Consider the following 7,994-nt stretch of genomic DNA (forward strand, 5'->3'; position numbering starts at 1 on the left):
AGTGAGGGCTCAATGGGTGGGTGACACCTATGATGCCTAAGTTAGTATATCTATTAGAGAAAGCTTTTTATGAAAAACTTATGCGATATTTTTACCTGTATTTAGGCTTTATATACCTCTCTCTAGGTTGGGCCTCTGTTTTCTATGTGCCTGGGGTGCCCACCCCTTGCTTTGGATGCCATGTCGTCGCATTTAATTCAGTTGCTCCTGTCAGTTCCTTAGGTCATGTCTCCTATAACAGGTGGTGAGGTGTAGCCTCTCTCAGGATCCCTTGTCAAGGACAGAATCTTCCATCAAGATCTCCTACATGCGATCCATATAGGGTCATTTAATGTGACATCATTCCTTGAGGCTTGACAACACGAACTAGTGGTGTCCGTGTCAACATTATCCCATCTTCCTATGCTGATATGGGCTTCTTTTTCCTTGCCATTTGCTAAACTAGTGGTATCTAGTCCTTGGGCCTTATGGAGATGGATCATGCCTAGCTCAGTGGGGGATGAACATGCCCCACCAATTTCCTAACAAATTATTACCATACAAGTATGGGGAGATTTTTTTTAACCCTGCAATGCTTTAGTGACCCATATCCATTGTCTACGATAGTACAAGTTCCCATGTCTAGGGTAATGTGTGATGGCTCGGCTCCCATGTCTCATCGTGCAGTAGGGATTGCCAACATTTTCTTTCCTGTGACACTTATCATTTTCCTACTAGGAGTCATCCAATCAACACTATCCTCCTATTTAAACCCAAAGTCTCGGCCTTCGTCACTTCTACCCTATTGTTCTTTGCCTTTTAATTGAAAACCCTAGTTTTCTTTCTCTAACCTTTCTATCTGCTGCTAATGGCACCCAAAAATGCCTCTCGTTTCTTCTCTCGAGGTTCACCCTTGTCACGTCTCGATGGGTGTTATCAAAACCTGGGGCTTATGCTCAAGATAGCCCTCATTATTTTGAGGGATACCACTGATCGGTGATCACTACTTTGTCAGACTTGGAAACGGTGTGAAATTCCTTTGAAGTGCCTTACTCCGTTGTTTTAGAAGTTTTGGGGGCTTGTTGTGGGGCCATTGACTCAAAGGGGTTTGATGAGAAAGTTGTATTGTACCCCTCCATGTTCTCGAAAAACATGCGGCTTCCTTTCTATCGTCTGATTCGAGATGTCCTGGACTACCTCGCATTGGCCCCTTTGCACCTCCATCCAAACTCATGGAGGTTTCTTTTATTGTGTTGTACCATATAGCACTTGGTCCTAGGAGCAGAGGCTGAAGATTACCTTAACCTGATTAGCAGGAAGTTTTTCTTTCCCCATGGTATACAGTGCCACGATAAAAATTTCTATAGCTTCTTTTCCTACACCAAATACGAGGTAGCCCACCTTAAACCTCAATTTTCTTGTGTTAAGGATTGGTTCAAATGATTCTTCTTTATATCAGGCAGCAGTTAGGAATTCCTTGCTTGCGAGGCTACTTAAAAAGAGTTTCCTGTCCGAGCCATGTGGTGGGTCATCCCAAACAACAAAGAGTTTTCTTTGAATTTATCCAACTAGGAATATGCTCATTTGAATAAGGTCTACTCCTAGGTCGAGGGGCACAAGGAATAAATTTGGACCAATGCTCTTTTGATCAAAGCCAAGATGTGATTGGTTCGACATACATTGACCTATTCTTGGTGATGCTGAATCGATCACATGTTAATGGCCGCCACTTCTTGAGGGAGCCACTCACCTTTCGTGGCCAAAAGAGGCCTTACAGCCCTTTAGTGGAGGGGAAAGTGAAGAAACCTTGTATAGAGGACCAAGAGTTCCATTAGTTGATTGGAGCTTGTTGTAGCTCGAAGTCCAAGTAGGAAGTTCCCACTTCATTTGGTGGCTCCAACCACCTCTGGCGGGCACAACCTTCATCAGGGGTTGTTGGATCAATTTGGTATGAACTCCAAGTACTTTGGATAGCATTGATAATATCTTGGAGTAGGTAGAGGTTGACCTAGCGATGGCGAGGGGTTTCAAATACCTTTCGTTAGACATTCAGACTGCTCTATCACATTCCTTGGACTTGCATCCCACCTCGCCAAAAGACTAGGGGATAGTCAAGATTCTTAGCCGGGATGAGCAGGAACTCGAGATGGCATTTTATTCGGCCTTTCTCAAACCAATCCGGGGGGGTTCTCACAAACCTACTTTGGGAGTGCCATTTGACAACGTTGTCGAGGTGCCCACTCCTTGTGACATCGACAATGCTAGGGCATGCACCACCATCTCTGAGGTAATCCCTAGCCTTGTTATGGGTGCATCATCAGGAGGCATTGATGGTGGTGTCACACTCCTCGTTCCATGCCCTTTACAGTCTACGGCGATGAGACGTCGTCTCTTCCCTTTGACCTTATGGATTTGTCCCAAGACAACCCATTGGTCTAGGGTCGTAACGGGTCCAATTCGGTCCAATTTTGGGTGTATTTTATAACCGAATCGGTATAAACGGGTTTTTATAATTGAAAAATCAATATTGGACCGATTCACCCGCAAAACTAGTACTTCCGATTTTACACATTTCAGTTCAGTTTGATCTAGTTTTATCAGTTTTCTTGATGAACTACCAAGGTTAGGCACTTAAGAAGTCGAGCTTGGAATTATATGCAACAAAAATGATATGCAACAAAAAATAAGAATTATAGTAAAACTATTATAGTATACGTACATTATTCATAAGAATCATATTAATATATATGTTAGTAATAATATGATGGTTCCTTACAATTAAAATTAAAAGATTTAATGTTATATTAATTTTATGTTATAAAATTAAAATTTATATATTATATCAAATTTTATAACAAGATTTATAAGATTAATTTTATTTTCTATTATATCAAATATTATATTAAATTTATGTATTCGATTATTATACATGAATTCTAAAATTTTAAAACTTCATGTTATATTAATTAGAAATTTAGCATATAATATAAATATAATAAAAAAATATATATATATATATGAACTGGTCCAATCTTATATTTATATATATATATATATATATATATATGAATTGGTCCAATCTGCTTGGTCTGATGTAAAAAAAAAATCAAAATCAAAACCAGAACAGTTTGGAACCAGTTATAAAAAAAAAAATGAAACCGGTACCAGACCGCTAGTTTTGCACTAGACCAAATACACCGGTTCGTTCTTGTTCTGGCCAGTTTACTAGTTTTTATTTCAGCCCTACCTTTGTCGTAGATCTGAGCAAGGACAGGGTGTCCATACCTTTCTCGCCTTTTTGCACTTCCTCAGAGCTGAAGGTCACTTCATCAATGGCATTGGAGGAGCCTGTGTTACCAACTCCTCTTGGGGGTGGCGAAGAGACTCTAGGCGAACAATTGACTGATGCAGGTGTTGTAGAGACCTCGGGCTAGCAGCTCATTGATGGGAATAGGTGTGTGGACCTTCCTCATCAATCTCCTTCTCCTTCTTCTTCCTATCTTAACTTGGGTAGCTGGGAGGCTTGAGGCAGGCCTACCAAGAAAGGAGGCATGGCACTTCAGGATTACCTAGGCCCTTCAAGTCTCAACCCTCTAGATCTAGCCAGAGCAATAATAATGCTTGGGCTAAGTCTGTGTGCGACATAGCCAACAGGTTTAGGAAATTTTTACAACAGTAAGCTTTCTCATTGCTCACCTTCGATTTTCTTTTTCTTTATCGTTTCTCCATTCACTGACTTATGTTGATATGTTAAGAAGTTGAATCATTGGCTATCTAGATTGTTGATGGGAGGGTTGAGCTAGAAGAAAGAAATGAGGCAAAGGAAACCTTTGCCCAGGTGCATGCTCAGTGTTACTCATTAAAGAGAAGTGTCTTTACTCTTTCTAATGATGTGGCACACATTTAAAATGACCTAGCAAAATCAAAAGGAAGAGATAGCTTATTGTTATATTGTGGGCAAATTGTTAAAGAGGGGTGAGATACTAGGTAGGATTTGCTAGCCTACTAGGAAATGAAGCTAGAGGAGACCAGGAAACCTTGTCACAAATATGCCGATGTGGTGGAATGAGCTTAGGAGTCCTGCCAAGATCTAAGCTTGAATTATATGAGTTGTTCTAGATAGAGCAAGAATGGCTGGAGAAGAAGTATGTGAAGCTCAGTGACTCTTGGTTGTGCAAAAAGGACATGTTTTTAGAACAACCTCAGTAGATTATGACTCTCAAGTCTGAATTGGCTTCTAATCGAGAAGAACTGCCTTCTCGGGATCTACAAATAGCCTTATTGGAACCTATGTTGGTTTCTTCCAAGGAAGACCTGGTTCAAATTTCTCCTCAATTGACAGTGGCAAAGGTGGTCTGTAATAGGGCTTGTGGTTATGGCTATAAGCAGGGTTTGGAGAGGCTAAGGGTCCATTTGCTGGAGAACCCTTGAATTCACTTAAATCTTCTTGATTTGAAGACCCTCAAGCTCGACCGCCAATCCCTCCAATTCCTTGACTCTCTAGGCAAAGATTTGATGCCCGATGCCTTTCCAACCCTAGCCACAAATCCTTGATACTTTCTTCTCTTTTATTTTTTCATTTTTTATTTTTTATTTTATCTTTTGGTTGTCAAATTGAGCAACCTTGTAATGGAAGTGATTTTCACTTTTTGCATTACTTTCCTTGTTCTAGTGTGTGTCCCTTACTTTGTTTATTTACCTGAGTTTTGTTGAGTGCGAGTACCCTGGATGGTCGTGGGCGGTTTAGGCCTTCATAACTTCGCTTGTTCTCGCCTTGTTTCTTTGCTTGGTGTGACCGCACTAGGGGTGAGGTGGGAAATGCTTAAGGAAGTTGTTTCCTCCTCTAGTCGTTTGTGTGAGGACTAGGCTCGGCTTTAAGAGCTAGGCGGGATATGTTCTCAACCAATCTAGGGGCAGAGGTAGGAAACTCTTGAGGAAGATGTTTCCTCTTTCACCGTCGATGCGAAGGCGAAGCTCAGTTTTGAGAACTAGACGGAGATGAACTCGATCGCACCAGGGGGGATGAGGGAACTGCTTGAGGAAGGTGTTTCTTCCTTTACAGTCGATGCAAATGCAGAGATTAGTTTTGAGTAGGGGTGAGCATCGGCCGGTCCGGACCGGCAAAACCGACCGGACCGGCACTATTTGGACCGGACCGGACCGGACCGAATTGGGTCCGGTCCGGTCCGGTCCCATTTTTAAGGGACCGAAAAGATTCGGTCCGGTCCCGGTCCGGGAGTTTTTCACCCCGGACCGGACCGGACCGGACCGAATAGAAAAAAAAAATATATTATTTATATATATTATTTATATAATAGTATTAGCATATTACTAATATATATAATAGTATACTATATGTATATATATTAAATATATTACAATATAATTACATAAATATTAAAAAAAATGTCATTAAATATTAGCATATTATATAAATATATAGTTATCACTATTACTATTATTACATATAGTTATTAGTTATAGTATAGTTATTATTACATATATTTATTAGTTATAGTATTATTACTAATAGACTAATAGTATTAGCATATTACTAATATATATATATAATACTATATGTATATATATTAAATATATTACAATATAATTACATAAATATTAAAAAAAATGTCATTAGATAAAAAAAAAAAAAAAAAAAAAAATCAACCTTGGACCGAATGGACCGACCGGACCGGACCGGACCGAATAGGACCGGACCGGACCGGTCCTGATGGAGTTCGGTCCGGTCCAGGGTTGGAAAACCCTGGACCGAATAGGTCCGGTCCGGTCCACAAAACCTCCCCGGACCGGACCGGACCGGACCGAACTCACCCCTAGTTTTGAGGGCTAGATGGGAGACAGACACAACCGTGTTAGGGACAAGGAGTGAAATACTTAATGAAGATGTTTCCTCCTTTACTGTTGGTGTGAGCACGGAGCTTGGCTTTGAGAGCTAGGCATGAGATAGACTCGACCAAGCTAAAGGTGATGAGGGAATTGCTTAAGAAAGTTATTTCCTTCTTTATCGCCAGTGCAAGCACAAAGCTTGGCTTTGGCGCTGTGCAACTTTAATGTCATAACAAGTATTGAGATATAATCAAACACAAAATAGTTTTTTTGAAAATGCGGGTTTGCATGATGTGCCTGAAATGTTCTTTCTTTGGGAGGGGTGGGGTGGGGGGGGGGGGGGGTTTAAGTGAAAGACTTCTTTAGATGCTCTATGGCCCACGAGTGCTACAACTCTTTTTCCTCATCATCCTTTAGTCAATAAGCGTCAATGGCAGATCATGACCACGTATGGTCCTTCACATTTGGGCTCGAGCTTCCCTACTTCTTGGGAGGTCACTCTAGTTTCCTTTAGCACTAGATCCCCCACTTTGAATGACTTGGGCCTCACTTTCCGATTGAAACTTTGTTCCTTTTTCCTTTTGTTGGCGATCGACTTTATTTCTGCTTCTTTTTTCCTTTCCTCTACTAGGTCCAGGCTCTAGCGTAGCATATCTTCATTCGCTCGTTTGCTAAAATACTGAACTCTATAGCTTAGTATCCCTACCTCCACCAGGGTCACCGCTTGATCGGGTTTTAACAGTTGTTCAATACTCCTATAAAACCCCTAGTAGTTCTTCTACCTACGTTCCCTTTTTGGCTGCCAATCTTTTCTTCAAGATCCCTACCAGAGTGTGACACCCCGTTTTTATGTGTATTTTCACTGAAGGAATATTTTAATTTAATTAATATAATAGTTCTTTTATTTTAAATTATTGGATTTTAATTAGATTTTAATTGCTGTTGAATTTAAATTGCTGTTTAATTTATTTTAACTTGTCTTTGGATTTAAAATTAAATAGTTTGTTTTTACTAGTTAATTATTATATTTTAGCTTTACGTTGTGTTTAAAATATTTTCTTAGTTTTATTGCTTTTAAACTTATTTTCGTTGGATCAGTTGTTGGACTCCAGAGGTGAGGATTGGACCTCATTTCTTTTCTTTTCTTTTTCTTTTTCCCTTTTTCCTTTTCTTTTCTTCTTTTCTTTCTTTTCTTCTTTTTTTCTTCCCTTTTTCCCCCTCTCCCCGTGCGCAGCTCCTCTCTTTTCTCCTTCCCGTCGCTGCCACTTTGACCGCCTAGTTCTCCGTCGTCTGGCCACCGTTTAGTGCACCACCACCACCATTCTCTTCCCCTTCCACCAGAGATCATCCCCACTAATTTTTAGAGCCATCGGACCAACCGTTAGCCTTCGAGAGCCGCCGGAAGTCGCTACACCTGCTCTGTTTTTGCCCCTGTCGCCGGTTGCTTTCGCCGCCGCTCGCCGGCGGCGTGGCTTACACCACCCACCCAGTTTTCTTCCCCTCTCACCAATGAATATCCTTACCAAGTTTCATCTCCATCCGAGCCACTGTTAGCCACCACGAGCTCCTCCAAGCCATACTTTTTTCACCGTTTTCGGCGTCGTCGCACCACCTCCGGCCACCATCTCTTCACAGCTTCTTCCCCTACCTCTTGCCGACCTAAACCACCCATTTCTGGCCTCGATCCGTTGCCGGAGCAGCTCCCACGAGCTCAACTCCGTTCAGCCCCTTTTTGGCCTTCGACCGCCATTTCCATCACCACCCACGGCCAAAACTCATTTCCCTTAACTTCATAAATATCTCAAGGTCATTCCCTATTAATCTCGAGCCTTGGTTTGTCCCCGTTCAAAAGTGGGTATTTTACAACCCACGGCCACAGTGTAAATTACACTGTTACGTTGCTTTTCCTCCGCCGTTTGCAACGCCCCGAGCTTTCAAAAAATACCATATAGCGCTGTAAGTATTTTCCAAACCCTACTTTTAGATTTAAATATATTTTTCTCTTTCAATAATTAATTGTTGTTGGTTGGCTGATTCCGGACTGAGTCCGAGGAGTTCGGGGGTCGGATGGATTGAGGACGGAGTGCTTGGTTTTGCTTGATTGTGTTTGCTTGTTTATTTGAGTCATGAGGCGTGAGTTGCATATTGTGTTTATGTGCATATTGTTT

Source organism: Carya illinoinensis, chromosome 13 (assembly GCF_018687715.1).
Source record: "Carya illinoinensis cultivar Pawnee chromosome 13, C.illinoinensisPawnee_v1, whole genome shotgun sequence".
Classification (NCBI taxonomy): domain Eukaryota; kingdom Viridiplantae; phylum Streptophyta; class Magnoliopsida; order Fagales; family Juglandaceae; genus Carya; species Carya illinoinensis.